At 50.6% G+C, this 26642-nt stretch overlaps 1 pseudogene; it reads right to left on the bottom strand.

Annotated features, from left to right (window-relative positions):
• Positions 1 to 22532, bottom strand: part of LOC149326425 (uncharacterized) — a 38048-nt pseudogene extending 15516 nt beyond the window's left edge.
• Between the last annotated feature and the right edge of the window lie 4110 nt (positions 22533 to 26642).

The raw sequence follows: 26642 nt of genomic DNA, 5'->3' as shown, positions 1-26642 counted from the left end.
TGCAAACTACTCGAGCATATCATATTCACTACACTTGTGAACTTTATCGAAAGCAATTCATTTTTCTCCTCTGTAAAACATGGTTTCCGAAAATCATATTCATGTGACACTCAACTAATTTCTTTCACAAACAGCTTGCAACATATACTTGACAGGTCATCAGTCGCTGATTGCATTTTTTTAGACTTTTCAAAAGCATTTGATAAGGTTTGCCATTACTTGCTTCTTCATAAATTACGTCACCTAAATATTGACAATAACTCAAATGGATTGAATGCTTTCTGACTAACCGTTCCCAATTTGTCGCTGCTAATGGTTACAACTCACCCTTTGTTAATGTACTTTCTGGTGTTACAGAGGGTTCCGTTCTTGGACCATTACTGTTCTTAATTTATATCAATGATCTTCCTTGTCATGTGTCCTCTAACTTACATTTATTCGGCGACGACTGTGTGATTTTTCGTGAGATTAAAAGCGATAACGATATCAACATCCTACAGCGCGACCTTATGGCTATAGTTAATTGGTGCAATCATTGGCTAATGGAACTAAACTTTAACAAATACAAGGTCTGGCGTGTATCCCGTTCTGCTAATCCGTCTCCCGTGTTCTACTTGACTGACATTCCACTTGAAAGCGTCAATTCTTATAAATACCTAGGCATTCACATTACTTCTAACTTATCTTGGAGGCTTCACATAGACTACATAATCAATAACGCTAACAAAACTTTAGGTTATCTGCGACGTAATTTTTCTCGCGCGCCTTCTTCTTTGAAATCAGTTCTTTATAAAACATTAATACGTCCGAAGCTAGAATACTCACCAGCAGTCTGGGATCCTAGCCTTGACTACTTAATTACTTCGCTTGAACGTGTTCAAAATAACTCCGCTCGCTTCATTCTTTCTAACTATAACCGAGGAGCTAGCATAACCGAAATGAAAGCTAACCTTAGTCTTCAGTCATTGGCTTCGCGACGAAAAATTTGTCGGCTTACCCTATTTCACAAGTTATATTATCACTCCAGCCTACACAATAATTTATTTCATAGACCTTACTACTTATCTAGCCGCATTGATCATCCCCACAAAGTTGCCATCCCAGTATGTAAAACAGTTTCTTTCTTACACTCATTTCTCCCGCGTACTTCTAAGGAATGGAACGATCTTCCTGGTGAAATTGTATCTATTACTGACGTAAATAACTTTCGCAAAGTTTTGGCTGGTGTTGTGTAAACTCTGACGATTTTGTTCAGCACTAATGTATTGTGTCTAGCTAACATTGTATACACAGGACTAATCTTTGATGTACCCGTTTCCTTTTTCTCCATTGTTTTGTTCTATATTTTCTGCGAACTCCTCTCTGCAATGCCTGCAAGGCCCTGAGGGTAAAAAAAATAAATAAATAAATAATGTCCGGGTTATAAACCTCACCCTTCTGGCTGTACCTGCCAGGGTACCTTGATCTTAAATAAGGCTTCAATTGCAGGCAATAGTATTGAACAGTTTCATGCTTTAGAGATTTGAAAATGCTGCTTTCGGCAAAGCTATTTTTGTGCTGCCAACTTTTTTTTTTATTTCAAACAATCGTTCAGAAAGATGATTGCATTATCATGTGTGCTGACCCGAAAGACGCGGGTTCGATCCCGGCCGCGGCGGCTGGAATTTCTTTGGAGGAGAAATTCTAGAGGCCCGTGTACTGTGCGATGTCAGTGCACGTTAAAGAACCCCAGGTGGTCGAAATTTCCGGAGCCCTTCACTACGGCGTCTCTCATAGCCTCAGTCGCTTTGGGACGTTAAACCCCATAAACCAAACCAAACCATTATCATGTGGATCCCTAGGTAAAAGCTAGCTAGTTGGAATGCAGGGAAATAATTTCCATTATTATCGCTGAACTTAATGGCGAAACTAATAGGGAAAACAGTTAGGCAGGGATGCTTTAGTCAGGCACATTGGAAGGGCAGCCCTGGATATTTTTCAAGGATCACATGTCAGAATGAAACTTCTCCCTGCCCTATGCAGTAGAACCCCGCTGCTACATTCCTCACTGCTGTGTTTTTCCCGCTGTTGGGTCGCTTTCTTCGGGTCTCAGCATAGCTCCCATAGGATCCAATGTATTGGGAACCTCGCTGTTCCGTTGTAGCTGAGGAAATGTTCCCGCATGATGCGTCGCAACCAGGCACCCTGAACCCGCGCGGGCAATCCACACCAACCGCCGTTTTGATTTTTGACAAGTCTTGGCCAGGCTTCGCTACGGAACTGTCTGCAAGAAGCCGCGCGCGAGTTGCTGAGGCCGCCACTAGATGGCCACCCGCCTCGTGAACGTCAAACTTGTGAACCGTGATGCCGCGATCTTTGTCGTGCTTTGATGGCGTCGTGGCGTCGCGCAAATGGAAGGCGCTCGCCCTTGAGGGAAAGCTGGACCTACAAAACGCAGCTGACAGGCAGCCTGCGCGGCCTTCGCGGAGCAGCGCGGAGAGCAGCCTACGACCATTTTAGTGCTTGATGCTGTGCACTACGTTGCTTCAGCGTGGACTGTAGTGAGGGCGTCAAATGCACAGCACTGCTGTGCGCGGTGTGGCTTTCGCGTGGAAGTGGAAACTACCATGGAAGATGAAGAGTAACAAAGCAGCCTCTTGTGATCAAGAGCTCACTGAGGCTATCAATTTTGCTGGGTGCCACGGGGATCACATGCGGCGACTACGTCGCTGTGGATGCTCCCGTCGTGACGTTGGAGTGCAAACGCATTGCAGAGATCATTGCGAACTCGATTGTGCGTGAAGCCGCTGACTGCGATGACGAGGAGGAGCACGAGCCGCGTCATTCCTGGGACTTGGCAGATCCGATTTTTGGAGAAGCCGTCACGGCTCTAGACCCCTCCGCGGGTATGTGCGTCGCAATGCAAAGCTATGCTGACAGCAATGCGGCCTTCCAGGCTATTGAGAAATGCATGTTGCTTTCCAGCGAGCAAAACAAACTGCAATCCACCTTTTTGGATTTTTTAAATTCCCAAGGTCGCTTTGCGGAAATAAATTGTTTCAAGTCAAAGCTGCACTGTTTTCATTCATTTTTGGAGCTTTCCTTACTGTTGCGTTTTCCTGGCCGTTGTATTGTTTTTCCTGGTCTGGTGAAAACCATATGAACTGGGTGCTACTGTATATCATTTTGGCCAAGTTTGGCACGATCCAATTTCAAAGTTGGACATTTTTATCATTCCAGTGTAGGCAACTCTTATACATGAAAATGCATTTGCGATGTCACAAACATTGCCTACTACCTGCTTGCTGAGCAAAAATTTTAAAGCTTATATCTACCGATTTAAATAATCTCATTAATGGAGCTAGTCGTCAGCAATCAGTTTCTATGCCATGCTGTGCTGGGTACTGCCCAGATGGAATCAATAGAAGCAGCAATTAAACGGGACATGCTGTTACACACAGCCGGGATGAATGCACAGGGTTACTAGAAACGCACTGCACAAAATGATACTCACCAGAGACTCTCAGGAGGTGTGGGCTACACTTCTCTTGTCCTATATGCTTTCAAACGAGGTTGTGGCCGGTGGCATCAGCACCCCTTGCGCTGTCTCACAGGTGCTCGGTAAAACTACTACTGAACAGGCAACGATTCAAGAAAAGCTTAGGCTGTAGTTATCCCTGGAAGCACCCCGGAAGCTTGCACACTTTGTGTGCGACGCACATCTCTTCGGTCTCCGCGAGCACTTGCCTCGCAGCGAGTTCGAAGAAGTCCAAGCAGTCGAAAGCCGCGCACACGGCGAACAGAGCCGCCGAGATTCTATTCTTCATTAGTGCGCCCTTAGCCGCAACCAGCGGCTCTTTGCTGGTGACCAGGACATGGCCGTCGTCACTATCAAAGGAGCATCCTTCCTGATGAGGTTTCTCCCGGGGCCAGGGCGGTGATGCCAATTTGAGGACGATAGGGTTCTCAGCGCATAGCAGGGCGTCCGGATCACCTTATTTTTTATTATTTCCATCTTTTACGGTTAATTTTTGACCTTCCAAATAGCATACTTCCAATACCATAAGCTCCAAATGGATTTAGACATAAAATATGAAGCTAACATACCGTAAAATATACACAACAACATCATCTGCTAGAGATCTCTTTGAACGCTTATAGCATGGTCACAGTTATTTGTATGACGTACCCAAAGAATTCAGGGGCATTTAAGATGAATTAAAATTTAGTTGCAAATGGCCCCAAGGTCTGCCTTAAGGACATGACACAATAGCAGTATTGAGTCCCATCAGTGGTCTGGGGTTCTCTTTCTACATCACTTCGCAAACATGGGCACTACATATTAAGGCAAAAAATGCCTTTCTTGGTTTATGAGTGGCGTTCGCCTGACAAGACAGATCCATAGCCAATCCAACAACACTACCCACATAACAATCCATACATGGGCAGCCTTTTCCTAGCCTAAAATTTTTTAAAATCACAGATGAAAAAAAATAAATAAAAACAAATAAAACAAAAACCAATCAAAGTAATAGAACACAAACAAAACTATGAAAATGACCAAATAGAGGGCAAAACTTGAGGGTGAAAGATTGTCCAGGAAAACGCTTTCACATTTCTGCTCTTAAGCAGACTTAAGTGCAACCCTGTAATTTTTCTTTTGTTTCGCCTCCACAATGCTTTATGGCTCACCCTATCTGAACAATGTCATTGCAAGTCGTCTTCTGCTTCGCACCTTTCATAATCAAAACTCATTTCTTCAGCGCCATCTCTTGGAGCTGCGAAATACTCTGACGCATGCCGGTGCCGCGGCAATAGACGCTTTACAGCGCGAGAGCATGGGCGCTGCCATATTTGGTCACATGACAATTCCGCCATCGCTGGCCTTCGGGCCTTCTCGTTTCGAAGGCTGCCGGCGCGCTGGTGCCCGGCTGCAAGACGCTTCTCCGGCTCTCGCTGTGGATAACGAGCTGCCGGACGGCACGAAAATTTGTTGTGAGTGCGCATAGAACGTGTTGGTGCTGGAAAATGTTTGCTTCAACCATCTCATTTACTCGTCTCCTTCAGACTGCCGGCATCGGCTCGAATGTGTCAACAGACCGCGGTCAGCTACCTGCGCGTTCATATTTATTCAGTCGATTCACCTCGTAACAATATTTGTGGACCGCATAACTTGTTGTCGAACTGCAGATTAAAAGCGGGCCAGTGCATGCAAGCGTGCTTTATAGAGCTCGATGTTTTTGCCGAATGGCGGAATATGTGTTCACAGCTATCAAGAACGTTCGCTACTCAGCACTGTGCACGCGACTTACTGCCGAACGTCCGCGTGCGTGTGATGGCCGGCCGATTGTTTAGATATATATTTTATCCTCCGTTAACATTCCGGCTTCCAAAGGAAGAGTATGGATGTTTTTCAAGGACTCCTTCAGAAGCTCAGCGACGTTCGACCGTGCTCTCTTGCTAAGTAAAACTGAAAACTGCTCGGAGTTCAGCACCCGCAAATGTAAGCAGTCGGAATAAGCTGGAATATTCGAAGTCCTGTAATGATAAATTTCACAGCTGTCCCGTGCATTAGCGCACTTCTGTAGAGCTTTGCACTGGGCGACAGAATTGCATGTCGAAACGCCTCCTTTGAGGACCTTTGCAAACGCTCAGTTGCCGCTTCCACCGTGCTAGCGTTAAGTAGGCGCGACAGTTTAGTGAGCACCGTGCCGAGGCCAAGGAAGCACTTATTGCAAAGGTATGAAAAAGCACCGATCATTGGATGCATTGGATCAGTGCTTCTTAAAGGTGAGAAAGGTTACAGGCATATGTACGCTCGTTCTGCCATTCCCGTAGCTACTGCTGGCGTTAAATTAAACTGGCGCGCGGCGTCTGTGGTATGTTTATTTTTTTCGTGGAACAACACATTAACGTTCTGTTCTGCTTGGAAGTAACGTGAACTCGCAAGACAGCTCCTCCAAAACGGCGGTAATTGTTTCGTGGTTTCGTTTATGTAACAAGCGCGTCTATTTTTCCGACACTACACCGCAGGGATATGAGATCTAGATATTAATTCAACAAACAGCTAAATTCATTCACAGCTAAATAAATTCAACAATACGCATCACATCCTTATCACAGCTGGGTTGTTTGTCATTTGACTTTCGTACACAAGCTGCGCAACAGCGTTTCGCACTGCGCGGCGATGCTGCTAACGCCGGCTTCGAAGGCCAGAAGTGACAGACCTCCTAGTGGCGCCATCTGTCGTGGACAGAGCAAACTGCTCTCTGTAAACGGTCTATACATCAAGCGGCTTTCGATTGTTCGTACGTATATATATAGGCTTTGTGAATTGGCAACATTAACTGGAGATTCTAATTGCTATCCTCAGTTCACTAGACGTTGCTCTCTGCTCTGCAGGTTGAGGTACTCGCACAAGACCTCCTTTTTTGCCATCAAAACTTCTCCATGACAGGTTAGCATGCCCGGCACACGACCCAAAGGGCAGTGCTTAGAGTCCCGGCTCGGTCTTTTTTCTTTTCTGCAGAATTGTTTATCTTTCTTCACAGGCTATACGTAATGGCGGTGGAGTGATGTCACGACCCTGTAGACCAACGAGGAATTTCGCTGTAGCGCCATAGTCTTCGCCGAACATCCGCTTTAATGCTATCACGTTGAAAGGATGACATCCAGTGAACGCCCTCTGCCTTGAGTGTATAGCGACCAGCAAGCGTCCCAATTTCGTGCAGTGCAATACTTGTAATATTGCAGAAGCTTACCAGCACAGCGCAGCTGTTTCCTCTTCTTCGCCACGCAGCAGCAAATTGACGTGCACTATAGCTGCCTGTACAGGAACAAAAAATGGGCAAGTATCTAAAACCCTTGAACATGCCCCAGCTTTCCAATTCTTTTTGCTTTGAAAACGTTTAGCCTCATTTCCACTTCCACGCAGGTCCGGCAGCGTCACAATGCGAAAGCGCATGAACAGACCATGTACATAAAGGCAACGCAATCACAGAAAGCAGCACCGTCCCGCTGGATATGTTTTGCTCAACTGTATAAGCTGTGTGACGTACAGCTTCTACTTTATTTATTTATTTATTCTTAAATACCTTACAGGGCCCAGAAGTGCATTGAGTAAGGGGGACAAAAACAATAGATTAAGCACAATAGGAACAATGAGTTCAAAACAATGCGTGATACAAGGCAAAAAGTAAAAACAATTATAAATATACAGGGCGATACGCAAATACATGACATACATCACCACGAGCAACAAAAATGAAAATAGTAGCAAGAATGCATCGCATGTACCCTATACAAATCTAAAGAAAAAGCAGTAGCCGTAAAAACATACAAATGGTTGAAATTGCACAAGAAACCAAAACTTTGTACAATACCAACGAGAAGAAAAGGGAAACAACGACACAGAGCAACGTGTACAAAGACACAATGTCGTTAAAGAGCATGCTTGTGCAGCTCGTCTTGAAATGATTGGTGGTTGCCGATAGATGCGATACAGTTGGGAAGATCATTCCAAAGAACAATGGCACGTCGAAGTGCAGATGAATTGAAGGCTAGGGTTCTTCCGTAAATGCGTTTAATGCTATATTGGTTATGTAGGCAGCCTGAAATGCGTGAAGTCTCTTCGAGGGGCAAGGGAGATGGAGTTCAGAGGAGCAAGGTTCCGGGCTAGTTGGACACACATAGAAACACGGACACACATAGAAATGACACACACACACGAGCGCTGACTCACAACTGAAAGTTTATTCTGGTGGAAAGACCCTTAAATAGAAAACATTAGGGGGTGGGTAACAGGGCTGCTGCACCCTGACTTTAACCATTGCACCACTATTGGGCGAGGACGCGATAAGTTGACAAGGGAAATCGTTGAAGCCCACCAAATCCATTATGCCGGTCAAGACTGCGTCAGTAGTCTATCCCTCTTCTTGTCAAAAAAAAAGAGCTAGATTTGCTGGGTGCGTTGACTAACGCCTATGGTCCTGGTGCGCCACACACAGCTGATTAATTCACGGTATCCTCGTTGCTACCGCTTTTATCTTACTTTTAGTTCCACACCCCCTTTTGGGCACGTTTTAAAACTTTTATCTTCTTTATGTTTTTACATTTTTTATATGTTTATGTTTTCACCTGTATAATTTTCATATGTGTCCTTCATAGTTTTTACCTTTCCCCGCCCTTTTGGGCACTTTTTCATAGTTTTTGTTAATGTTGCCTACCTGACCACTGTTACGCGGCCCTTTACACCGTCTTTTTATCGCTTATAACTTTCTTCTGTTCCCTGTTGTGTTTTTGTGTCATCTTGTGACGCGACCACACTGATTGCCGGTTATCGCTGAGCAGCCCTGTTACCCACCCCCTCATGTTTTCTGTTTAACGGGCTTTCCACCAGAAGAAACTTTCAGTTGTGAGTCAGCGCTCGTGTGTGTGTCATTTCTACGTGTGTCCGTGTTTCGTCGCGCTGTTTCTCCCTCCAAGGGAGATGGCCTGGTGCTGTGATGATATTTATGAAGTAAGCATAAAATCCCCGCAGGGGCGTCTGATTCATGCAGACAATGGTGAGTTGCGACACCACGGGTACATGAGCATCCGCAGGGACATCCCCGTAGGGAGATGATGGTGAACAGTGCGTCACCACGGACCCGAGCACCCGCGCTTAGCCGTACGTGGCATTGCCGTCTCCGGGGAAAAGGGGATCCTGGTGGTTGAGCCAATGCCGAGCGTTTGGACGTTTAAGGCCCCTCGGCGGAGGCAACACACCACTTTGGCCCCAGCTTCCTGTAGACGGCACCTCCAGCCTGACCCGACCGGGGGAAATCGGCAGTCACCTTTTCCTATCCTCCCCTCTATCTTTCACTTTCCTTTCTCTTTCTCACAACTCTCCTGTCTCCTCCTCTCTTCTTGGTTTTTTTTCACTTTTCATAGGCGGCTAGGGTTAACCTTGTGTGGCCAACTACCCTGAGTTGTGTCATATTTGGTTATAGTTGATGTGTACAGCTGGCGTGGGCAGGACTTGCTCGCAAGTTCCTGTCGCGTCCCCTTGTTGGGCTCCATGGTGGGTGGCTGGCACCATGACCGAAAAACTTGAATTTTTTATGGCTCCCCGTTTTTCCAAACCAGATCGCTCTCTCAAGAGTGGGCGGAACGAAGCAGAAGAGTTTTTTCAAAAGAGAAAAGTCAGTTTTCCTAAGTACCATGTGATCCATAGTGAAGTACATGATAAGCAAGCTAGAATCCTGTCTCCCTTCCTAGTGTCAAAGTGTTTGACAGAAGCCTTGGGCATTGGCTACAAGGTATCTAAAATGGCCACCGGTGACTTACTGCTCGAACTGCGTGACAACGTGCAACACTCAAAACTGGTAAACATTGTATCTGTTGGGGATATTCCTGTCTCCGTGACATCACACCGATCTCAGAACACCGCCCGAGGCGTTATATCCGAAAATGACTTTGTCCACATCACTGAAGAAGAGATGCTCGAAGGTCTGAGTGACCAAGACGTGATAGACGTTCATCGAATCAAGATCCGGAAGGATAGTAAGGAAATAGACACAAAACACATGATTCTGACGTTGAACACCAGCACACTGCCCGACACAGTCGAAGTAGGATATCTGAAAGTTAACGTAAGACCATACATTCCCAACCATCGCCGATGCTTGAACTGTCAAAGGTTCGGCCACGGCTCACAAAGTTGCCGCGGTAGGAAAACATGCGCGAAATGCGCCTCGAAGGATCATTCTGATCAATGTGACGCAGCCCCGCACTGCGCAAACTGTGAAGGAGACCATGCACCATACTCCAGGGCGTGTCCGTCGTGGAAAAAAGAAAAGGAGATAATCACCATAAAGACAAAGGAAAACATTTCATTTAAAGAAGCGAGAAGGCGTTTTGCACTCACCAACTCATTCTCCTTCACAAGAAAACAAAACTTCGCCGATGTGGTGCGTGGGCGCGGCGCACCACACCAGGCTTCGGCATCCGTCCAGGTCACACGCAGTGAGCCTGTGGCGGGTCCATCCGCGCCCCAAGGCAGAGTAGCTAACGCTACTCCGCCAACTCCAAGTCAGGCTGCGCAGACCCCCGGGTCGGCGGGTCTCAAGACCTCTTCCCACAGGTCGAGGTCAAACTCGAACGTGAACGTGCCTTCTGCACGGTCGTCCAGCGCCTCCGCAGAGGCGATGGACACGACCCCTGGCAGCCCCGCGCCGTCCACGTCGGACGGTCGGTGGAGCTCCCTGGATCGATCAAAAAAAGACAGGCCCCGAGTCACGGGGCCATCAACAACTTGATCTACCTCTTCACCCTATAGAAACACAAAATTAAGATGGCTTTCATAATACAATGGAACTGTAGATGACTTTTAAACAATTACAGTGACATAAAAGACATATTAGGAGCACACGCCGGCGCCTCAACAAAATCACCCGCAAAGACGTCTATCCGCTGCACCGCATTGATGACGCACTTGACTGCCTGCAGGGAGCTGAATTCTTTTCATCGTTAGATTTACGTTCGGGGTATTGGCATGTTCCGATGGCCGACGCTGACCGCCCCAAGACAGCCTTTGTGACGCCTGACGGGCTGTATGAATTCAACGTCATGCCCATCGAACTATGCAATGCCCCTGCCACTTTTGAGCGAATGATGGACATCATACTGCGCGGCCTGAAATGGAAAACCTGCTTATGTTACTTGGACGATATCGTTGTTTTCTCCCCAGATTTCCAGATGCACCTCGTTCGCCTGGAGCACGTTTTGAGATGTACCATCCACACCTCCCTGCTGCTGAAACCCACACCAGCGGGCCGTATCTACACCCTCCAGACGCATTGTCCCTCGAGGTTCTCGCCATTGCGCATGCCCTCCAGTCATTTGCCCTCCTTCCCTCTCTCCAAGAGTACACAGTCTATTCAGACTCACAAGCCGCTATACACCACATACAGAAACGCACCCTGACCCCTTCTCTCCAACAGGAGGTCGAACGAGCGGTCTCCGCACTGCAGCCTTCCATCGTTTTCCTCCGCTGGGTCCCTGGACATTCAGGGATTGACGGCAATGAGCTGGCCCATCAGCTCGCCCGCGACACTTTTCCGGGCACCGTTGATCCCCTGGCCCAAGCCCTCGGAGGACGGTGGGAGACTCACTCTTCACCGCACCATAAAAGAGGTCTACCTTGAGCTCCGCCTCGACAAACGCCTTTACCCTCCCCTTCATCCATCACTCACGGTGATGGAGTCTCGCCTTCTTCGGCACATTCAGATGAATGCAGTTATCACCCCGTCCCGCCTCTTCCTCTATTGCTATCGATCGGACCCTTCCTGTCCCAACTGCCCCTGTATCTATGCGGACCTGGCCCATTGCCTCTTCTATTGCCCGGCTGCTCAGCAGTCGGGTTCCTTCCCCCCACCCTCTCTATCCATCACCACCTGGCTCGACTGGCTTGGCGCTGAAGGGGAAGAAGAACAGCGGCTTCTGGTCGCCCAGGCGGTCGAAATGCTCGGCCTATAAATTTTGGTCGAATAAAAGTATTGATGCGGGTAGACGACGACGACAAAGAGCGATGGCACGAGTGGGAAGAGTAGAAGAGGACAACGAAGTTCGGACTGTGTTCTCGGTGCCGCTCGCAGCTGTTCTTGTCTATTTGTAAATATCTGTAAATATATTCTTTCCCGCAACATATTTGGTGGAGGTGCGGCTTTCCCCTACGTCTACCGACGACGGAGCTCCGCAGCGGCCGCCAGTTGCCTTCACTCATCATGACCCAAGACGCCGCCCAGCAAACCTCAGCCCCGGCCATGACATCACTCGTTCTTTCTCCCCCTTGTGACCCTGGGACATTTTCTGGTACCGACAACACTGACGTCGACGACTGGATCAACATGTACGAGCGAGTGAGTACCTACAACCGCTGGGATCCGACCCTTATGCTCGCAAATGTAATATTCTACCTAAAAGACACTGCCCGGGTCTGGTATGAGACCCACGAAGACTATCTAACCAGCTGGGACGTGTGCAAAGAAACTCCGCGAATTGTTTGGACCGCCGCTTGGCCGAACACTTGCTGCTAAGAAGGACCTCGCCTCCCGAGCTCAAACATCTACGGAGTCCTATGTGTCGTACATTCAAGATGTGCTGGCCCTCTGTCACAAAGTTGACGCCAACATGCCCGAGTCTGACAAAGTCGGCCACGTGTTGAAGGGAATCGCCGACGATGCCTTCAACTTGCTCGTATACAAGAACTGCACTACAGTCGACGGAATTATTAAGGAATGTCGACGCTTCGAGGAAGCCAAAAGCAGGCGTATTAGCCAGCCGTACACACGCCTCCCCAACACGGCTGTGACTTCTTCATGTGAAGACCTGCGACACAGGGAAACTTCAGCGCCCCCAGAAAATGTGACCCGCATCATCCGACGCGAGCTTGAAGCTATGTCCCCTGCCCCCCTGCATCTACATGATGTCCACAACCGCTTGCCTGCCATCTCTCTGGTACAAGCTGTCGTCCTCCAAGAGCTTGCAAACCTTGGTTTCCAGCCCGTCAGCCCTGTACAGTCTTCACCACCACCCGAAATCACTGCGATTGCTCCTGGACGACCTTCGTACTTCACTCCACGTCGGCGAAACCCTAACGATTGGCGGACAACCGACGACAGGCCCATTTGTTTCCATTGCCACCGCATTGGCCACATCTCCCACCACTGTCGAAATTATTGGTCCCGTCGCAGCACATACCGTCCTCTCAGCTCCCACCGCGACGACGAACAGCCCAGCCACTACACGCCCCCTCCAGCCCAGCACAGTGCTTCAGTCGACGGCCAGATTCCCCGCTCCAGCCGCTCCCCGTCCCCCCTGCGTCGACAGTCTCGTTCGCCCCAACGCCGTCGCTCCTCTCCTGGCCCCTACGGACGCTCGCAAGCGGAAAACTAGACGCTGCAGTGTCTGAAGGTGATGCTGCAGTACAGCCCCAGTCCCAAAATCCTCGATTAGCCCTTCGCGCACACCATAATTTGCTCGCCATTCATGTCGATGGAGTGCCTGTGCGAGCCCTGATCGATACAGGCGCGCACGTATCCGTCATGAGTTCAGCCCTACGACGCCGCCTCCGAAAAGTACTGACCCCTGCACCCAAAGCCGTTCTCCGCGTTGCCGACGGCGGAACGCCTCATGTTGTTGGACTATGCATAGCCCGTGTGACCATATCCGGCCGCCATACATCCGTTCTGTTCTCTGTTCTGGACCAGTGCCCTCATGAAGTCATTCTTGGCCTCGACTTCCTGTCTGAGCATTCAGCCCTCATTGACTGCGCCACTAATGTTGTTCAGCTTGACCTTCCTCTTTCTGCTGAGTCGCCGTCCCCAGTTATACACCGTCTTTGTGCTGTCGACTTTGTCCGTCTACCGCCTCAAGCCGCAACTTACATTTCTTTCTCATCTGTTCCCCCTGTACCTGATGGTCACTACGTAGTCACTCCGGAACTTGACGTCGCCCTGACGCGCAGCATTGCGCTTCCACACATTGTATTTACAATGTCGGCCAACCGAGCGTACCTTCCGGTCCTGAACTTTGGTTCATCCATCCAACCGCTCCCGCAAGGCATCTCACTCGCCACGCTGTGCCCTGCTGCCGAATGTGTGATATCAGTGGTGGACACCTGCTTACCTTCCACTCAGCAATGCCGGCTGCCTGCGGCCCCATCAACTGAGAACCCAACGGACGACTACGCCGACATGATCGCTTCTGACCTACCGCCAATGCAAGCTCGCGATCTTAGGTGTCTCTTATCATCTTTCCGCGACATCTTCGACTTTGATAGCCGTGTTTTGGCTCGGACCTCTGTGGTGACGCATCACATCAACACTGGTGATTCCGCTCCTCTCCGCAGACGTCCGTACCGAGTGTCCAGCGCCGAACGCACCGTCATAAATCAAGAGGTGGACAAGATGCTCGCAAAATACATCATCGAGCCCTCGTCAAGTCCTTGGGCTTCACCAGTCGTCCTGGTGAAAAAGAAGGACGGCAGCTGGCGCTTCTGCGTTGATTATCGGCACCTCAACCGCATCACAAAAAAAGACGTATATCTACTCCCAAGGATCGATGATGCATTAGACTGCCTCCACGGCGCCAAATATTTCTCTTCAATTGATCTTCGATCGGGGTACTGGCAAATTGCCGTTGATGAAAAGGACCGCGAGAAGACCGCCTTCGTGACGCCTGATGGCTTATACCAGTTTAAAGTCATGCCGTTCGGCCTCTGTAACGCCCCGGCTACCTTCGAACGAATGATGGACTCCCTTCTTCGTGGCTTTAAATGGTCCACTTGCCTCTGTTACCTAGACGATGTTGTGGTTTTCTCGCCTACTTTTGCCACGCACCTCGAACGCCTCTCCAATATTCTGACAGTGTTTCGTAACGCCGGCCTTCAGCTGAACTCATCGAAATGCAAGTTCGGTCGTCGCCAACTCACTATTCTCGGACACCTCGTTGACGCTTCTGGTGTACGCCCAGATCCCATCAAAATTCAAGCTGTGAAGGACTTTCCTCTTCCAAGGTCGTCGAAAGATGTCCGCAGCTTTGTCGGCTTGTGCTCGTATTTTCGCCGTTCTATCAAAGATTTCGCCGGCATCGCTCGTCCCCTCACCGATCTTCTAAAGAACGACACCCCCTTTACCTGGGGCCCTGCTCAAGAGAACTCATTTTCATCCCTCGTCCATTTGCTGACCACTCCGCCCATCTTAGCACATTTTGACCCGTCGTCTCCCACAGAGGTTCGCACGGACGCCTCCGGATATGGCATCGGCGCCGTACTTGCCCAACGTCAACAGGGTCAAGATCGAGTCATCGCTTATGCCAGCCGCCTACTTTCAGCCGCAGAGCAAAATTACACCATTACTGAGCGCGAGTGTCTTGCCCTTGTCTGGGCAGTGGCTTAAATCAGACCCTACCTGTTCGGCCGTTCATTCGCTGTTGTCACTGATCACCACGCTCTCTGTTGGCTGTCTTCACTAAAATATCCCACCGGTCGCCTTGGTCGCTGGGCATTGCGCCTCCAAGAATACTCATACTCCGTCGTGTACAAGTCAGGGCGCCATCACCAGGACGCTGACTGTTTATCCCGATACCCTGTGGAACCACCTGACCTAGAGGACGCTGAGACCCTGCCCTGCCTCTTAGCTATCTCCGATCTTGCCGATATTGCCAACGAACAGCGCCACGACTCATCTTTACGTCCTATCTTTGATGGCATCCGTTCTGCAAACCGATCTCCGTCTCTGAACCTTTATGTGCTCCAGAACGGCATTTTGTATCGCCGAAACCTACGCTCCGATGGCCCTCCGCTCCTGCTCGTGATACCCTAACATCTACGCTCTTCTGTCCTTGAAGAACTGCACGACCTGCCGACAGCCGGTCACCTTGGCGTGTCCCGCACGTACGCTCGGGTGCGGCATCGCTTCTTTTGGCCTGGTCTCTATCGTTCCGTCAAGCGTTACGTGGCCGCTTGCGACCTGTGTCAACGTCGGAAAAGGCCCTCCACTTTGCCTGCCGGTCTTCTGCAACCCATCGACATACCTCCGGAACCTTTTCACCGTGTTGGCCTCGACCTTCTTGGCCCTTTTCCGACGTCCCTCTCCGGCAACAAATGGATCGCTGTCGCAACTGATTATACGACTCGGTACGCCATCACGCGTGCTTTGCCGTCCAGCTGCGCTACCGATGTTGCCGATTTTCTTCTGCAAGACGTCATCCTTCACCTCGGCGCCCCTCGTCAACTGCTCACCGACCGCGGTCGTTATTTTCTATCCAGAGTAGTTCACGACATTCTTCGTTCGTGTGACACGCAGCACCAGGTCGCGACAGCTTACCACCCACAAACCAATGGGCTTACGGAAAGGTTCAACCGCACGCTCACCGACATGTTAGCCATGTACGTATCGCCAGACCACCGAGATTGGGACGCAGCCTTGCCTTATGTGACATTTGCATATAACTCTTCCCTTCATGACAGAACAGGCTATTCGCCTTTCTACCTTTTGTTTGGTAGGCATCCCACCTTGCCTTTGGACACACTCTTGCCGCCTTCTTCAGCCCCCACCTCTGCTTACGCTCGGGACGCCATCTCCCAGGCCACGCTGGCGCGCCAAATAGCACGTAGTAGGCTCCAAGCCTCTCAAGTTGCTCAGAAGTCAGCCTACGACCGCCGTCACCAGGCCGTCGAATTTACCCCGGGATCACTCGTCCTTCTCTGGACGCCCTCTCGCAGCGTCGGTCTCTCCGAGAAGCTCCTTTCGCACTACCGTGGCCCTTACCGTGTCGTGCGCCGTGTTACCGACGTGAACTATGAAATTGCTCCCCTTGAAACCTCGCCATCGTCCTCTGGCGCCACCACCGACATCGTCCACGTCTGTCGCCTTAAACCTTATCACGACGCCCATACGTCGCCGCCCTAACGCCGAGACGGCGTTTCAGCAGCCGGGGGTCCTGATGCGGGTAGACGACGACGACAAAGAGCGATGGCACGAGTGGGAAGAGTAGAAGAGGACAACGAAGTTCGGACTGTGTTCTCGGTGCCGCTCGCAGCTGTTCTTGTCTATTTGTAAATATCTGTAAATATATTCTTTCCCGCAACAGTATTTTACTACTACTACTACTACTACTAAAGAAATGTCGTTTCGCCGCTCGCCAGTTGACGATTTTGGGCCACGTCGTGTCAAAACAGGGTGTCCTTCCTGACCCAGCAAAGCTTCGTGCTGTCTCTGAGTTCCCGAAGCCCTCTACGATGCAGGAACTTCGCAGTTTCATCGGCTTATGCTCTTACTTTCGACGCTTTATCCGAAATTTCGCTTCTATCATCGCACCTCTGACTTCCCTTCTTAGTGGCAGTAGCGATCTATCAAGCTGGAGTCCTGCCTGTGACGAAGCGTTCATCACTTTGCGCCGTCTACTTACCTCTTCACCCATACTGCGCCACTTTGACCCTGCTTCTCCAACTGAAATCCACACAGATGACAGTGGCGTTGTTATCGGTGCTGTTCTTGCTCAACGCAAACCGGGGTATGCGGAGTATGTTGTTTCATACGCGAGCCGCACCCTGACGAAGCCAGAGCAAAACTACCCAGTCACTGAAAAAGAGTGCTTGGCAATCGTTTGGGCGATCGGGAAATTTCGGCCTTACGTATACGGCCGGCCTTTCGCGGTCGTCATGGACCATCATTCTCTGTTTTGGTTGTCCTCCCTAAAAGACCCAAATGGCCGCCTCGCCCGGTGGGCCTTACGCCTTCAAGAGTACGATATTCGTGTGATCTATCGCTCTGGCAGGAAGCGTAACGACGCCGACGCTTTGTCTCGTTCACCTGTAGCCAATGAATGTGCCTCTCATCCCGCCATCGACTGCGCCTCCTTGTCATTGGACGATATGCCCAACGAGCAGTCCAAGGACCCTTGGATCAGTTCTCTTGTACGCTATCTTTCAGACCGTTCTGTCGTGTCGGTACCGCGTGCAATCCGCCGTCAGGCTACCCACTTCACTATTCATGATGGGGTTTTGTACCGACGAAATTATCTCCCTGATGGCCGCAAATGGCTCCTAGTGATCCCTGGCCATTTACGCTCCGAAATATGCCCAGCCTTTCATAGCGACCCGCAAGCTGGTCACGGCGGTGCTTTCAAGACCTACTACCGGCTTCGCCTCCGCTATTACTGGCGCGGCATGTACAACTACGTTCGAAAATTCGTCCGTTCCTGCCCCGATTGCCAGCGCCGCAAGCTCGATCATCATCATTCGACCGGCCCTATGCAGCCTTTGCCTTGCCCATCCAGGCCATTTGACTGAGTTGGCATTGACCTGTATGGACCACTTCCCTACACTGCTGCAGGAAACCGCTTGGTCATCGTCGCTGTCGACCACCTGACACGGTACGCTGAAACAGCCGCCCTCCCCGCTGCTACAGCGCGGGATGTTGCAGGCTTCCTCTTGCACCATTTCATACTTCGGCACGGAGCACCGCGTGAACTGTTGAGCGACCGTGGGCGGATGTTTCTGTCAGACGTCGTTTCATCTCTCCTGCAGCAATGCAACATTACTCGCCGCACCACTACTGCCTATCATCCCCAGACGAACGGCTTGACTGAACGTTTCAATCGAACATTAGGTGACATGTTGTCAATGTACGTGGCGGCCGACCATTCTAACTGGGACGTCGTCCTCCCCTTCGTCACCTATGCCTACAACACCGCTACGCAGAGCACTACTGGTTTCTCACCATTCTTCCTTCTGTACGGCCGTGAACCATCCTCGCCGCTCGACACTATTCTTCCTTATCATCCTGATTCGTCGGAATCCACAACCGTATCTGAAGCCTCCAGACACGCTGAAGAGTGCCGCCAGCTCGCCCGGTCATTCACGTCCGACAACCAAGGGCGCCAGAAATTCCGCTTCGACCACTCCCATGGCACCGACACTTTTCAGCCGCAATCCCTTGTTTGGCTCCGTGTGCCTTCTGCTGCGCCAGGTCTCTCTAGCAAGTTGCTGCCAAACTACCACGGGCCCTACGGCGTCCTTGAGCGCACTTCTCCCGTCACTTACATCGTTGAGCCCGTGAACCCGATCTCCGACGACGTGGGCGTGAGACCGTCCACGTTTCGCGTTTGAAGCCGCACTACGACCCTTGCGTCGTGTTGACCCCCCAAGCCGCCAGGATGGCTCTTTTTCCCCCGGGGCCAAATGTAAAGAGGAAGGTGATCAGCAGACTGAGCAGCGGAACCGACGCGAGGCGCGAGACTAGAAGACGTCGATCGGCAGCTGAAGCAGCAGAGCGGACGCGCGGCGCGATACGAGAGCGTGAACTGTTCTGGGACCGGACCTGTCCTTTCCCGCTCTAACCGGCCTTAACAACTGTCAATAAAGGCCGTTACAGGCCAAACATCTTTCCTCCAGAAGCCAGGGAGGTTCGCCTCAGACCACTGGATTGTTTTCTTCGCTCCGTGGGCAGGTGGCCAGTCTTGTTGCAGCTGCCAGTCAAGGTTTTTTGCATTTTCTTCAGCCCAGGGTATGACGGCGCCCTCCAGGATGAGCTCACGATAGGTATCGGCATTGATTTTGACTCTGTTTGGGACAAAAACAAGCTTGGTTTTCCCCATCCCTGCAATCCCCACCCCAAACCATGACGCCCTTGGGGAAATGGGTTTTCTCCACTCTAACATTTCGAGGAGACCCGACTGGCAGCAATTCTCGATGGTTTTGTGAATTCCAGGCCGGTTCAACAGGGAAAATCTCCTCATCTGTGAAGAGAACCCGTTTGAGGGCTTTGCCACGGCTCAGCTGCTTCATTCTGCAGCACGTTTCCAATCTGGAGGCCTTCACGTGGTCCATAAGCAGCTGGCCCTTTGCTCGTTTGCGCACCGGAAGTCCTAGATCTTCTTTTACAAGTAATTGCATGGTGGAGTTGCTAACTCCATGCTCGCGGGCGAGTTTTCGCATGCTCCTCAGGGGATTTCGCTTGACTTTCTTGCTGACAGCCAATTTGAGTTCCCTGGTTCTTGCAGTTCGAGGCCTTCCGCTTCGTGGCCGGTCCTTGACACCTCCTGTCTCCTGGAATCGTTTGACGACACGATGCACTTGGACTCGGTGCAATTTCAGCATCTTTGCAATTTTCGGAATAGGGCTCCCCAGCTAATGGTGGGCAACAACGAAGTATCGCAGTTCTTCAGAGACCATTTTTCCTGGAAAATACTGCACCAATGGCAGTAAAAATAGTAGTTCTATTTTAGAAAAACACAAGTGACATGAACAAATCACTGTCGATGCTCAAAAATACAAACAATAATAAATAACATGAAATTCAATGCAAGTTACAGTATTTTTCGGTCACCCTGTACAAATGACACCTGGGACCAGCCGCGGCGGTTCGGCGGCTACAGAGTTCGGCTGCCGGAGCCAGTTTGGTTTGCAGTACATGGTGGGGACGAGAGAGAAGTATGGGGACGGAATGTGGCGTTGTGAATGGTGTGGGAAAAGTGGGGGGGGGGGGGGCAGAGAAAGAGAGAAACGGTCCAAAGCTCTTCAAACTTGTAGGCTGTGAGTAACGGTGCCAGTTTCCGAATGATATGCTGGGGTGACTGCAGGTGTCTTTTTTTTTCTTTTCTTTCTGCGAGCTGCGCGGAGCGAAGAGATTGCTTCGTGAGCGGTTTACACTGTTCAGAGTGTATTGAATGTGTGAAGACTCGAGAAGCAGTCTTTTCCAGCAACTGATTTCGGTTGCGAGGGTCTTCTTGGAAGTTGAATCTCTCTCTACCCGTCAAAATGTCTAGTCTTTAAAATACCTACTACTCGCTTACAACACATGGCGTTCGAAGTCTACCTCACTTGAATAACCTGCAGGTGCAGCGTGCTGCAAAAAAAGCGCATTTGTGGGTGCCTCTAAGACGGCGTGGAAGACATGGTTGTCACCCAACTTCGCGCGCGTTCCCAGACACCCTTAGAGCGTGCGGGGTTAGCGGTCTCAGACTCAAAGGAGATACCCTCGACTTAGCGTGGCAAGCTCAGCGGAGACCAGTTACCAAGTGACAAGAGGTTTTTGGTCGTTTGATGCCCAGCTTTCGCCGGTCGCAAGCCAGAGAATGGGTCGGAGCCAAAGTACCTCAAACAAAGCAAACTTTATAGAGCAAAGAGACTATACAGAGGATTTCAGTCACTATACAAGCACATACAAAGTGACTAGCAAAACAATGCAACTTGTGTAAAGTTACACTCGAGGGAGATTACAATACAAATGAATAATTGCACTAACACCAGAGAGGCAAACAGACAAAACACAATTTGTTCACCTGGCAATGCGACAGACAGTCCGACGACCAGCGATTCAGCAGACTGGCGCGTTGCCTTGTCGGTTCGTGGCTGGGCGAGTGGTGTTATCCCGGGAGTTGATCTGGCGCGCTTCCGTGAAGCTTAAATGGCGGCTCGGGCTAAACTGACAGCGGTCAACGCCCTTCTTATATAGGCTTGGTCCGCGTCTGTTTGTTCTACACGAAAAGGCAAGCGCGCACATACACACACAGTATCGGGCGTGCAGTCTCCTTCTCGCGCCGGGCGCGCGTCCCCATTGGTCAAAATGCCGGGAGTGTCTTTGAGGAGCATCCGATAATTTCACGGTGCGGCGATGCCGCTGACGCGCCACTGAAGAGGGGGAGGACCTCTCTTAGAACACGCAAGGCTACGCCCTCTCCATCGTTTTCGAGTAGAAACGTCAATGACATTCTAGAACAATCGACGTCATGGCTGACGCAATCCCTCGGCGCGGTGATGGAGGCGGGCAGCCGCGCACACAAAGCTAGTCGCTCACCGGGGATTCCTTCTCTCCCGTTTTACGACGTGCGGCGCTGTTTTCGTTTCTTTTCTAAATATGCGTTTTTCATACGATTTTACGCTTAGATACGATTTTCAATAAGCTTAGCAAAACCGCAAAGGCGATGGTCATCCAGAATGGCTGCACATACTTTTCCGCTTTAGAGTAAAGAAACCAAGCGAAAGTACACCAGAAAAATATCTGCTGACGTAAAGTCGCGGCCACAATAATACAAAGCACGCTTCGGCGACCGAACAACACTTAAAGAAAACGCTGCGCACCACTGTTGCACGGTCATTGTGGTGTGACTACCAACCCATAATGTAACAAACACCCTGAGTTCCCCTCTATTAGGGATGGCAGCGCATTGTAGAAGCGTTCAGGAAAGACTCGCGCCATTCCTCCGTCTGCACACGTCTCCAGTGCTGCGTCTAACTGATGCCCCGAACGCTAGTCAAGCGGACATGATGCAGGAAAGCTCACTTCCAGGTTTCTGCAACTCGTTCATGAAGCAGACGAACCAGACCAAATACAATGTGTTGAGCGCACCAATCACGGCGCATTAAATATAGTGCTGCACACAACACACACAGATTCTGCGTACATGAGTAGAAATTATTTTATTCTTCTGACTGGAAGAGCTTGTACAAGACTCTAGGACTAGAGAATGCTGACTTTATCCCTAGCAGCCTGTAAAAGTTCGTAAGCCGCGACAAGTCACTGGGATACAACTCAGAATGAAGAGGCAAGTGCCCCTCAAAGGCGCCCCCCAATGGCGTCGACCGATTATCCCCCTTGACCGATCCCCCTTGGACCTGCTAAAGTGAAATCGCAGGGGGTGGCAGATTAATGGGGAATCGCCACGGCTTAACTGCACTAACTGCGGAGTCACGAAAATAGGTCGATTCCATTTTGCTGGAGGGCCTCCTTTAAGCGCCATCTGCCGCGTCGTTATTGACTTGCATCCCACTTACAGATACGACCTCAGCAACGATTCCGTGGCTTCACCTGGCCAATGAACGTGGTCTGGCAGCAACCGGCGCAGGGCCGGTTTTGCATGAAGACTCCTTCCGAGCGCCGCTGCTTCCCGTTGAGTTCGGTCCAGACGGGATGTCGTTGACGAAGCCACGTGATCGTCTCCAGCGTCGATGTGACGTCCAAATAGTGAACGTGCAGCCTCTGCAGCTGAGGAAGCGCGTCCTTCATGAGCTAAACGAAGAACGCAGCCGAGCTGTTGGCAGTGTAGGCCTCCGTCAGTACGTACAGTTCCCACAAGGTGTCGACCTCCGCAAGTGCCCCCGCGAAGGCGTTCAAACCTAGCGGCATGCCCCGAGCAGTTATAGTCAGCGTGCACAGATTCACGTTCGCGCGCAGGACTTGGCTGAGTGTTCGATAGCCGCTGTTCATCTCCACCGGAAGACTGTCCAGGCTCATACTGAGTTTAGCGGCGCGGCACGGTCGCAAGAACGCTAGGGACTTGAGATGCATCGTTTCGTCTAAGCTCAGTTTCCTCAGATTGTCTCTTCCGTCCAGCACCTCGAAAGAGTCCTCGGCGAGGTCCAGCGTAGTGTAACAGTATTCGCACGGAAAGTCGCGCTCCCGACGAACATCCAGCTCTTCCAAATTCCGGCAACCTCGGACCAAGAACTTCAGTGAGTCGGCATTGTTTACAGCGCAGGCAGTGAGCACCAACGCCCGCAGACTGGGCAGCGCTGATCCCAGGTCGATCAAGCCGGCCAAGTCACAAGCAAAATGAAAGTTCATTAGGTTAAGCTCGGTCACGCCGGACAGGCAAGTAGCCAAGAATAGCTGTAACGGCTCCATGTGTGAATAACTGGCGCTCAGTCTTCGGTTTTTACCGAAGATTGAGAAAAGAGCAAGCGAGACTGACCTGACGTCTTTCCAATGTTCAGGCGTCGAGACGGCTTGGGAGAAGGTTGCTGGGTCCTTCCGCGCCGACTTCTACGAACACGACGACACTCGCGATGTTTGGAGGCGGACGGTCATTGTGTAAAGGTGGGGAAAAGCAGACAAACTCAATTTTCTGGCGACTTCAGGACGTAGTAGGGGGTGCCATCAATTACTTCGAAGCTCTGCATAATCGAGTAGGACATCCAGGACCCGGCAGTGCGCAGCACTGCCGGCGCCAAACCCACTTCCCATGTGTACGAAAACCCTGCCATTCCCGGTCGCACAAGCATGAGCTCCCTGCACGCTATGCGCCCGGATTTCCTTCCACTTCTTTGCGGACAGCGTGAACATGGAGGCACTGCAGCTTGCCACATTTGTGGAGGATTAGTTTCAACAAAGCAACGTTTGGTGTGTGGCTACCACCTCGATGTACATTCTTCCAGTTCGATTTCTCGCGACTCTGAAGAGACGGTCACCTCCAAAACGGCATTGTCCAACCACGATTCGTAGTGGCGCTCTTCGTGAACAGTCCACGCTACCTTCTTCAGTTTTTTCAGGTTCAGGAGCAAACGAAACAACTTCATGGGCTCGACGACGCAGCCGACAATGTCCAACTCTTGGAGATTTCTGCAGGTATACGCAAAGTCAAGAAACGTACACTGGGGGAGAGCTAGGCAGCTTGAGAAATGCAGTGTTTGCACATGGCACGAAAGCAGCCGTCGAGGGAATTCGACCAGTGTTATCTCGTCCGCGTAACTGTTGAACGTTAACGCGCGGACAAGTCTTGCCTGCAGTGCCACGTACTTGAGGCTGGGGGCTGCTTGGGCAAAGGCGAGAAGAGAGGCTCCGTCAAGCAAGCTGAGTATTTCCTGAGCTGAGTAAAGGATCCCAGAGAATCGATGAGCGCCATGGTACGGGAGACAGTGGACGCCTCTAGCGTGCTACCGGTACTGGAGTGCCGGGAGCCCGCGCGCAACCATTGCGCGTGCAAAAATCGCCTTGACGGCGCCAGATGGCACCACGTACCCGGCAGCTATAAAGCCCCTCAATAATCTAAAAGTAACAACATCTGGTCCCTCTTCCTATGCCGGCGCTCCTTCTCTCGGCTTCTCCCGGGCGCCGACGGTGGCAGCACCTAGGACGGGTGAAGCTAGCAGACGCTCCCAACGGTCGCCCTTTGGCGCGCAGTAGACCGCGTGTGCGTTTTCTGCCTTGTCTTCGCTCGAAATGAGATCATGGCGTGGGAGATTAAAAAATTAGTTACTCAAACAACTGCCCTGACCTATGCTGCGCTGCTGTATCGGAACTTTTTGAACTGCGATCGCTTTGAGTGTGGTGCACACGGTGGAAATAGCATGCGCGAGCGAGCTCGCGGCACAGCAGTGAACACCCTCGGAATATTGTTTTTCGACCGGCGTCTTTTGCCAAATCTTAATCAAAAATTAACTCCGCCAATGGCAAGTGGTACGATGTACGAATAGACCTGGGGCCTAGGCTTTATATGAATGAATGGCGGTGTGTGTTGTGTTGGGTTTAATCTGCAGATTCTTATAAGGAAGTGAAAAGCGATCGGTGGTGTAAAGGGCCTAAAATGTTACATATTACTGCTTAGTGATAGGATGGCGGTGTAATGCTGCCATACTATATTCTCTCAAAAGCGCGTTTGCTCGTGCAATCGGCTCTGCGTAGATTCCTACTTACCTAAGTTGTAAATTTTTTTTTATTGCAGGAAAGCTTATCGGTTATTTCGGAGTTACTATATATCTCGGACACTTCGCAGGCTAACGTTAAAAGGAACCGACTGACGGTAGTCTCTTACTGTTTGTTTGTAAATACCTAGGTGAATACGATGCCCTAGTTGCGCACTGTTACACGGTTGTGACGAGCAGAATTTGGATGTAGGGTCAATGTTTGGGTTGAGTAACAGCAATGAAAACAGGCTTTTGACCGCTACATCGCGTGCAGCTACAGCGCTTTACGACCCACTCTAATGCTTGTTTAAGTGATTGTCATCTTGGGTCAGCATAAGCAATAATGGCTTATAAGAGGACACTGTCTTCAATTATGTTATTGCCATGCATAATGCGCAGCAGTCTGGACTGCCGCAGTTCATTAATCGCTTTCGGTCGAAGCAGCGCAAAAAATTTCAGCTGAAAAACAAACTCGAATTCACTCAGTCCAGTTCGAAGCAAAACGTTGTCTGTTTAGGAAGTTGCTTCACGCGAAAGTTGAAAACACAAAAAAATGTATGCAACTATGTTTGACGGAGGTCCTTGCATGCATTCTCAAGTATTATCTAAGCAGATATCGAGTATTCAAGCGATATATTTCGGTAGCTATTCCTGGGCACAGTAACGACCGATTTTGGTATGAACCCTGCCAGAACAAATACGGTCAGCAGTGCGCGCAGCATGAATGCTAGTCCTGCACCGCGAGCAGCATGAACAGCGGGGGCTTCAACTGCAAGAACCGCCCCTTCGGAATCGAGTTTGTGCGCGAAGGAGTCCAAGTGCAACAAAACAAATACGTCCAGCGATGCGCGCAACATGAAAGCTAGCTAGACCTGCTGCGCGAGCAGCGTTAAAGGGTCCCTGAAACGGTGTCCATGTAGCCAAAGAGAAGTCGATGTATTGATAGCCACTGAACGATCCATCATCCTACAGCAAAACTTTTTGATCTACCTTGTGTGGAACCAGAGATAATGGCTATTAAAAATGACCACCAGCCTTTTTCCCTCTCAACTCGTAGACCGGAGCGAACCATAAAAAAGTAAAGATTACAGGCCGGGACCATGCTCCGCCCACAAATACGTCATTGACGAGATCGGTTTGTTTACTTCCGGTTGACGCGCTCTTTCGCTCGCTCGCTCGCTTTCCCGCTGTCTGCTGTGTTCACCCGTGTATCGCAACCGTCGCTGCGGCTTCTCTCGTACTATGGACCTTGAGCTGAAGGAACGACTTTTGCGGATGAGTGCCGAAATGGGATTTCAGCCTTAAGGCGGGGACACATGTGCGAAAAGTGTGTGCGATTCGCTGCGGCGCGCCGTTGTGAACGACGTCGTAACGACCGATCGCGGCTCGTCGCCTGCGTCCAACCTGCTGGATGTCAACGACGAGCCGCGCGCGGAAAACGCAACGACGGGAAGAGGGAGCCAATACGAGCGCGGAGAGCGGCAGCGTCGTGATGCCGTACAGCACGCTCCTCATGGCGCTCGGGGCCGAGCCACGCCAGGCCGGCCTGCCAGTCTTGATGCCGGCCGCCGGCGACTGAAAAACGCGCTAGTATTGTTAGTTCTCGTCCATAGCAAGCCCCTGGATAGATGCATGTCAAAAATGCATAATTTCTGACGATCGTTGGCCAATATCGAGTTGCTGGTAAAAGTGATGACTGCGATACAAGCAAATT

The sequence above is a fragment of the Amblyomma mixtum genome, chromosome 10, assembly GCF_055824585.1.
Source record: "Amblyomma mixtum isolate Tamu chromosome 10, ASM5582458v1, whole genome shotgun sequence".
Taxonomy (NCBI): Eukaryota; Metazoa; Arthropoda; class Arachnida; order Ixodida; family Ixodidae; genus Amblyomma; species Amblyomma mixtum.
The sequence above is the reverse complement of the archived record's forward strand: the minus strand, read 5'-3'. Positions and strand labels throughout refer to the sequence as shown.